Source organism: Manacus vitellinus, unplaced genomic scaffold (assembly GCF_001715985.3).
Source record: "Manacus vitellinus isolate BGI_N305 unplaced genomic scaffold, ASM171598v3 scaffold_3_pilon, whole genome shotgun sequence".
NCBI lineage: Eukaryota > Metazoa > Chordata > Aves > Passeriformes > Pipridae > Manacus > Manacus vitellinus.
The window spans coordinates 37,231,733-37,239,915 of record NW_021940535.1 but is presented as its reverse complement, the minus strand read 5'-3'; positions in this window follow the sequence as shown (position 1 = coordinate 37,239,915).

The following is an 8,183-nucleotide window of genomic DNA, read 5'->3' as shown; positions in this document are numbered from 1 at the left end:
AGCCGACCGGAATGGCAGCGAAATGTTTTCAAAATCAAACCGATTTCCCGAGCCTCCCGTCCCGCGCCCCGCGCAGAGGAGCTGAGGGAGGGCGGCTGGCGCTGCACGGCGTGGCCACGACCCGCCCCGCCGGCTCTTCTGGGCGCTATAGCCCAGCAGAGCTCTGAAACAAGGCGACGGAGGGAGTGCCGGGTCCTCCGCGGTTCCCCGCCTGATTTTTTGTTTGTCTTTTTTTTTTTTTTTTGCTCTTGAAGTTTATGCGGATTAGCCAAGAAATTAGCCCTGAGGTTCTCCAGGCCAGAGATGATCCCCAAAATTTGGCATTGATGTGTTTAGCTTGCTGCTAGGCTTTCTTAGAAAAAAAGAGACAAAAATCTGCACTCCGAGAAATTACCCGGGAGACCCAAATGCCGAAGGGGGGAAGTGATGTTTCGCTCCGGAGTTCATACGCAAGTGCATCAAAAATAGTATACAGCTTTTTATTGATCAATCTAATGTTGGAGCGGGTGGCTGTAAAATCCTGAAGGGGCAAGCCGTGCCATGAGCAAGCAACAACCCCATAGACTTCAGCGGACCGTGTCACAATAACCCATAATAACCGCTATTAAAGCGGCAGCAGCAAATCAGGTACCTTATCTGCCCTTTTCATCTAACGCATCAGAATATTCTGTCTTCCCTTGACAAAGAAGCCCTCATCCAAAGCATTTAGTTCCCCTTGACAGAATGAAACACATTTTCCTCCCCAAAGTAAACATAATGCATGTGACTAACACACTGGCAAGGCCAACAGCAGGGAATTTAACTTTTAAAGAAACCGATCTCTACCCGTGATTGATGCTGTGTCGCTCTGACAACAGAGAGTGTGTAGCTAATTGCCTCTATAAACGAAAAAGATATTGCCCTCATTTTATCAAACACATTCTTTGTCCGGGGCTAAACCAAGTGTCACAGTAAATGGACATGACTGTAGAGATTAATAGTTTCCCAACAGTGAAATCTGAATAAGAACCCCATGTTGGCAACCAGTGTCTGGTTTAAACTGGGAAGAAGGTTTACATTAATTTTTCAGGAGCAATTTCCAAGGATTCATCTATTGAGCTATGATCACTTGGGGGCTGCTGAACAGGTTAACCCACAGCTCCTGACACCAGGACCTCGAGGAACTCCTGGAGGCTCTTGGGACCCCTCCAGTCCTGGAGATCTCTCTGGCCCTTGGAACTTTCCTGGACAGAGCTTTGGCCACGGTTGCCCAGACAGGCTGGTCTACAGGCTTCAGCTCTCCCACCCAGCATCCACAAGACATCACAGAGAAGGGTCTGCAAGAGGTTTCTTTTGAGTCTCACTGAAGGACAGGGCACTCCTGACTTTCTTGCAAAGAAACTTCAAAAGTTTCCTCTGTTCTTTAAGAACATTTTGTTTTCTGTACATCTTGAAGGCCAACAGCCAGTATTAGGAAGAAAAAGAGAAAGCTTTACGGCGATATTTATACAAACAGGTAGTAAGAAATTCTGTGTGAACATGCAACAAAATAAAACTTCATCTTCAGCCAACAGGCTTCTGAGATCTTTCACAACAGCCCAGTTTATACTTTTATTCCTATCCTTTCCCTTACAAGCCATTCCCTCAATTTTATAGCCAGGCATGATAACGATGTCCTGTTGTACTCTCATTTTTTTTAAGGGGTACTGAAATTTTGAAGAACATGGAAAAGAGACCCTTCCCTCCCACCCTTATGTTTTGATACCCAAAAGTGTTGTACAAGATTGTCTTGGAGCATACCCTTTTTTAGGAGACAGGAATACTCTCAAGAGCTGGAAGCATGAGGTGTAGAAGCTCTCTTTAACCTAGTGGGGAAAAAAATAGCCTGAACAAATAGCTGGAAAATGGAGCAAGGCAAATTCATGTTTAAAGAAAGTACACATTTGTAGGATGCTGCCCAGGGAAGTGGTTAATTCACTGTTATTGCTGGTTTTAAGCCTTCCTGGAAATTATGGTTTTGCTAGACATGAGTTAGTAGACACAATACTGGGTAAAGTGTGTGAAATCTAATGGCCAATCTTAAATAAAATGTATTTTTGTGGATTCATAGAATTTAACACTGAGGGACACAGTGTCTTCTTCTGCTTAGTCCAAACTTAACGACAGGTCAAGAAGCATGTGAAGCAAGAAGCACAGGTACCCTCAGGCTGCTGTTGAGTACTTTTTTTATTTTCCTTCAGTCTAGCTGGAGTTGTTACTGACAAAGTACCTCCGGAGTAAAGCACCTTTGCATAATTATTTATGCTTCAGGTTTAAACTCTCAAATCCATTCCCCTGTCTTTTTTGTTTGTTTGTTTCTCTAAGAGTTTGCTCCTTACTCCATGGAATAACAAGCACGTTCTCGTTGTTGATATTTTCCCTGCTGAACCTGCCTTACAGATAGCATGAACAGTGCAGTTATGCCTATTAGTCACAGTGCTCGGCCCTGGTGTTAGACTAATTTGGAAAGACTTCCTGCATAGCAAGAAACAGCAGGATTTGATCATAGTCAGAGATCCATTACAACATGCAGCAAGGCTCTTTAAGTAGCCCTTATCACCTGGGACATTTAAAAACTGCACTCATGAGGCATCAATAAAAAGCCCACGAAGAAACACTGCATTCAAAGGAAGACTGATTGCTCGATCTGCTGGATCTTGTTCCTCACTGAATTCTAGGAGACTGATTAAATAATAATAATAAAGAAGTCTGGCAAAACAGGGAGAGAATGGACAGCAAATATTGACTCTTTAACTGCACTGTTTTGCAGAATATTAAATTAACGTTCCCGCATGATGTCCAGGCATCAATCCTGATCTCCCTGGAGTCAGTGGTGACATTTCTATTGTCTTCCATGGAAGAGGACTATTTATCTGAGGGCATCTTGATCAAAATAAACACAATGAAACAGATTGTACTTGAAAATATTTTGAACTTCCTTTTGCTTGATTTGAACAATTGCTTTGGTCCTAGGTTATTAAATCTTGACTTTACCCCAAGAGAGGTTGCTGTTGTATTACTATTCTCTTTCCTTTGCTGCAGGGATAATCAAACATTTCAATAGCTTTCTGTTGACTGTGAGACTATAGTTACTTTTAACCCTTTTTCAGCCTAGTCAAACAAAAATGTTAATGGAAACATATTCAGACAGTTCTTGGTCAATCTAAATATCAATTAGCCTTTAAAAAAAAACTAGTGCTCTATAAACTATTAAAAGCCAGGTATTTTACAGAGAGGGAAAATAGCCTCATTTTGCTGCACTTTGTACTAAAAAGAAAACCATCTTGTGAAATTCGAGTGCTAGTACCTGGTAAATACACAGATTTTGATGGCATCTTCTGTTTTAAAATGCTACCTCAGAGCTCACAGCTCACATCTTGGTCTGTAACATCTCTGCAAATGACATCTTTTTTAACAAAATGAAACATTCTGATCTTTCAATGATTTGAATGAGTACTACAGGAAAAAAAAGCGCATCTCTTCTGGTTTACTTTGGACAGCCTTTTTTTTTCTGTCTTCTTGTAATACTTTTTTTTTCCCCATGAAAGCAGCCCCACAGTAAGATTCACACTGTTTACATGAATGTCTAACTCTATTAGCTGCAAAGGGTGAGAGCTATACACATAACCAGTTATTCTTTGGTTTTAACTAATGTAGCTGCCACTGAATTTTTATCTTGGTTCCCAGGACAAAATTAAGTAGTACTGGGGAAATGTGGTTGGTTTTCCAAATGTCTTTTTGTAGGATCCTGTAAATAATAGTAGTCAGAAGCTTGCAGGGTGTGAGTCCCGTTATATTATGAGACCTCTCAGGTATTAACAATGTGCATTTATATAGTTATATAGTTTATATAGTCAAGTTACCAATAAATACAGACCAACAACAAACTCAGAGCAAGAATTTACCATCTGCGTCTCAGTATAAAATCCTTCCCCAATGAATGGATAATTTACTTTCCTCATTCAGCGGTATAACTCAGCTGGGCAATTAGAGGCCCTGGTATTTTAATAAAGTTTCCAGGGGCGGAGGAGGTAGGGAAGGGTTAAGCTGCCCGCCTCCCAGCCCCTTCCGAGGGGGTGGGTGCAGGAGAAGGAGCGTGGCCTTTTTCTAAGCAGAGAGGGGTGAAAAGGGAAAGCCCACTGGCTGTGTCGACTGTTTGGTCAGAGGAAAAAGCTTTGTTTGGTGTTACTTTGTGTATTAATGAACCATGCCTTAAGGGAAGGGCCTACAAGAGATTTGGGAGTTTCCCGGGCAGGCAGGGGTCTCCCCGGGCTGCGAGGGAGCCCGGCGCCCCGGAGGGATGCTCCGGAGGGATGCCGAGATGCCCGTGCCCCGGCTTCCCGGCGTACACGGGCACAAAGCAGGCAGGGACAGAGTCTTGTAGCCGTCCTTCGGGAGCACAAGTTATCCCATCAGGACCCCCCTCACACGTGTTCCTTCTTCAACCCAGGCTCCTTATGAGCCCGCCTGCCGTGGCAGCTCCGTTCCCGGCCCTCCCGGCCCCTGCTCAGCCCCTGGCGGGGCGGTGGCACCGCCTACCCCTGTCCCGGGGAGCCCAGCCCTGGCTTTTCCCGCGTCTCTTACAGGAACATCGTGTCTTTAGGTCGCGGGTACCGTTTTCCGAGGACGGAGCGGCCCACGCGTGGGAGCCGGGGGAAGCGGCGCTGGGCGCGGGAGCGCTTGTCTTGTTTCCTGCGGGAAACTGGGCTCGAACCGCAACCCTCGGGTTCAAAGGCCGGAGCGGCTGCGGGCGGCTCAGGAGCGTCTCCTGCCTCTGCGGGGACCGCGCCGTCGGTTTGACCTAAGTGCTTAAAAACACACACGAGGGAACTTTCGACCCCATCCCCGCCTGCCCCCGAGCAGCCCGGGCTCCCGAAGGGCTGCTTGGGAGCAGTTGTTTGGCTCTCCCGCAGGAGCTGGTGCAGGTCAGCTGTCCCCTACTCGCTCTCCCCCTTGCTCTTTTCTGCGGACCCTCCCAAAACCCACCCTCCACTCTTCCACACACCCAGTGCCGTGAATGCAGCGAATAACCAGTAATATCCGGGTTCTGGTATTCCCTAGGAGTTCAGAAAACTCCTTTTGGGAAACTAAGGATGACAGAAAATTGGGAGTTACCTATCCACAGCAAAATTTAATACTGAGTCTCGGTGAGATAAATATTTCCCTAAAAATAACCTAATTCATTACACAAACCTGATTAATGCTTTACGTCTGTAGCTGTTTATTACTGATTCAAGCCTTGCAGAAAAAGAAAAAAACAACCCAACAACCCAACAAATCCTTTACGTGATTGTGCAATTAAAGACTGTCTTATAGTGTGCACACAAAAGCAACTAAATGAAAACCACAGAAGCAGCTGTATGACTGTATCCTAACTCTTCGGTACCTTTCGTTGTAGGCTGGGTTTTCTTAAGGTGAAAACAACCTCTCTCTCCACCCCCCTCAGTGTGGAATTCCCAGCGACGGCAGCAGCATTCCTCGTTAGCAGGATCTGAAACCGGAACCTTCAGCCGGGCACCACAGCTTGAGTTACAGGACTAACCGCGCGTGTCCCACCCAGGACAACAGCGTTATCTTGGGTGCGGAGAAGGTTCCCGGTGTAAGGCTGGGGCTGCTCACGCCCACTGCTCCCCCCGTCATCCTCTCGGATTGCCTTCAGCCCCCCGTGCAGGGGGTGCTACAGCTGCTCACACAGGAGTCTCTTGGCCTGGCCTTCGGTTGAAATGTGGACGGTCCGTTATTTTTGGCGTGTCACCACCATTTTTGTTGAGAATGTGACTGATTGGAATGTTTGTAGCTTTGTATCCTGGCCAAATCGTAGCACAAAGTCGCGGGACTGAGAAAAGGTGCTTTTCTGATTCTGAGTCTTTTCTTTCACTAAAATGAAAAAATCTTTTGCAAGCAAGTTGAAGACATTGTAAATTCCCTAATATTCCAAAAGTATTTTATAAAGCAAAGCATTTTGCAGCACAAGTATTAAGGTAACCACTTAGTTTACCAATATCTTAATGTAATTGTATAAATTCCAAGGCACAGTTGACAAGGTGTTTGCTGCTTGTGGGCTTCACAGTCATTTTAAAATCATAACCACTTCTGTCATGACAAAGGACTGATTTTATTATTGTCTGTGTCTACATGTGAAAATTTACCGCTGGACTGATTTCTTTTAGAGAAGCAAATAGGGAAGACTGTTTCTATGCTCTTTTTGCAAGAGGTCTGCTTTTGCCTGTCAGATTTCGGCAGGTAATTGCTAATTTTACTAAAACTGAAATGTTTACTTTGACTTTACATTGTACATTATTTTAATGGCAGAAGATGGCATACAAACACCTTTTATCTACTTTCCCTCCTACTGGGCTTGCAACATCAAAGATAGTCCCATTCATCTTTGTTTCAAGGTGGGCTGTAAGTTTTCATCTGGCAGGGCTGAAAATCAAACTGACTGTACTTGATCACAGTGGGATCTGCATGAAAATCCATCTACAAGTTGAGCTGTAATACTTACCTGTCTCGGTCAATTTGAGAACAACAAGGATGATAAGCACATAAAGCTGAAATAGTGTTGTTTCACAGTAGGACTGTTCCATCGCCAGTACAGCAGATAAGGCTGATTTAAGGAACTGTGAAGCTGCGTGCAAAGCCACACGATTTTATCCCAGAGGTTATTAGATGCAATTCCTTGTGATAATCTGTCTCTCAACTTGTCCTGACTTTGTATGCCATATTGCCTTGGAATTATAAGGAGGATTAAAGTGTGTGAAGGAATGTAGTGGAAGTGTCAATAGAGGTTTCCTGTTGAGCAGGGGAAGAGCAAAAAAATCCATGCATATGCCTTGGTGTCATGGGAAGATAAAATGCTGGTTTCCAGTGGAGCTCAAGTTGTCACTGGAAAGCTGATGGGCGCAGGATACAGCCACAGCAGGCACAAGCTGGAGGTTCAGCTTCAGCCTGTTGTGGGCTGCTCTGTGTGAGTCCATGTCTTATTGCTGGTTGTAGTTTTGGCATTGCTAACCAAAACAGACACAGCAGCAAATCATACATTCATTTACACCTTGTTATTCTGACAATTACATAATTTATGTATGCAGAACAGTGAAAAAATGAGAAAAACCCCCCCCTTTCAAAACGAAATGATAGTATGAGATGATGTTCTGCCACTTTTGTGCAGTCTCATATATCAAATAACCTAACTGTATTAAACAGATAAGTAGACACAACACTTCCTTTTTCCATGAGAGTTAGCCTGCTTTAAAAGAAAGTTTATTTTGACTTAGATACACTGACTCTGCACGGACATGAGTAATATTACAGTAATACTACTCCCATGAGTAAGTCTCGGACATCATATATTTATTGGGAAATTCAGTCATTAGCTGTGTATCTTCCTGTAATTTGAGAAAGTTTGCCAGATATATATGGATGTTTATGTGTGTTTTAGTGCCTAGTCTTATTGCCTATAACTAAAGCTTTCTGACTCTTTCCATTATGTGGCCATGCTTATACCTCAGCCAAATTTTAACTACTGAGACTGAAACTTTCCAAAGAAATATTTAGCCTGAGGCAGATCTTGCAATGGAAAACTTTAGCTAAAAGACTTCAGATTTCTCTGAAAAGAAGAGTGAGAAATTTGTTTGTTTGGCTCATGTTAACAAACAAACCAGCTAATTCCAAACTTTACATAAAAGCCCTAGTGTTTTCTGTAGCAGTGTCATGATCCAGCATTTGGGAGAACAAGTTTGGAAAGACACTTCTAGCTGCTCCTGGGAAAATGTGTGGGAGTTTGTTTGAGCCATGATCCTCAGAGCAGTTACAGTTTGTGTGTGTTTGGGCTTTTGTACTCCAGTCTCCCAAGGATTTGGCCTGATTGGAGTTCTTGTTCTTCCCAGACTCTGAGGCTGCCATGGGGCTGAGGTGTCTGGAGGGGCTGGGACAGCATCCCAGAGCATCCCGTGTTTTTGGGCCAGGTGGATGGGGGGGAGAGGGGTTGTGGGATGCTGCCTGTCCTTTCCATGAAGGAAATTTCCATTAGGAAATTATGTACAAAAATAAGTAGAGGTTATAAAGTCAAGTGCTCAGGAATTAGGAAATGCCAGAGTGATGTTTCCTGTACTGTCTTCCATCTTTGTCCCCCTTCTATGTTCCGTTATGATGCAACCTTTGGGTAC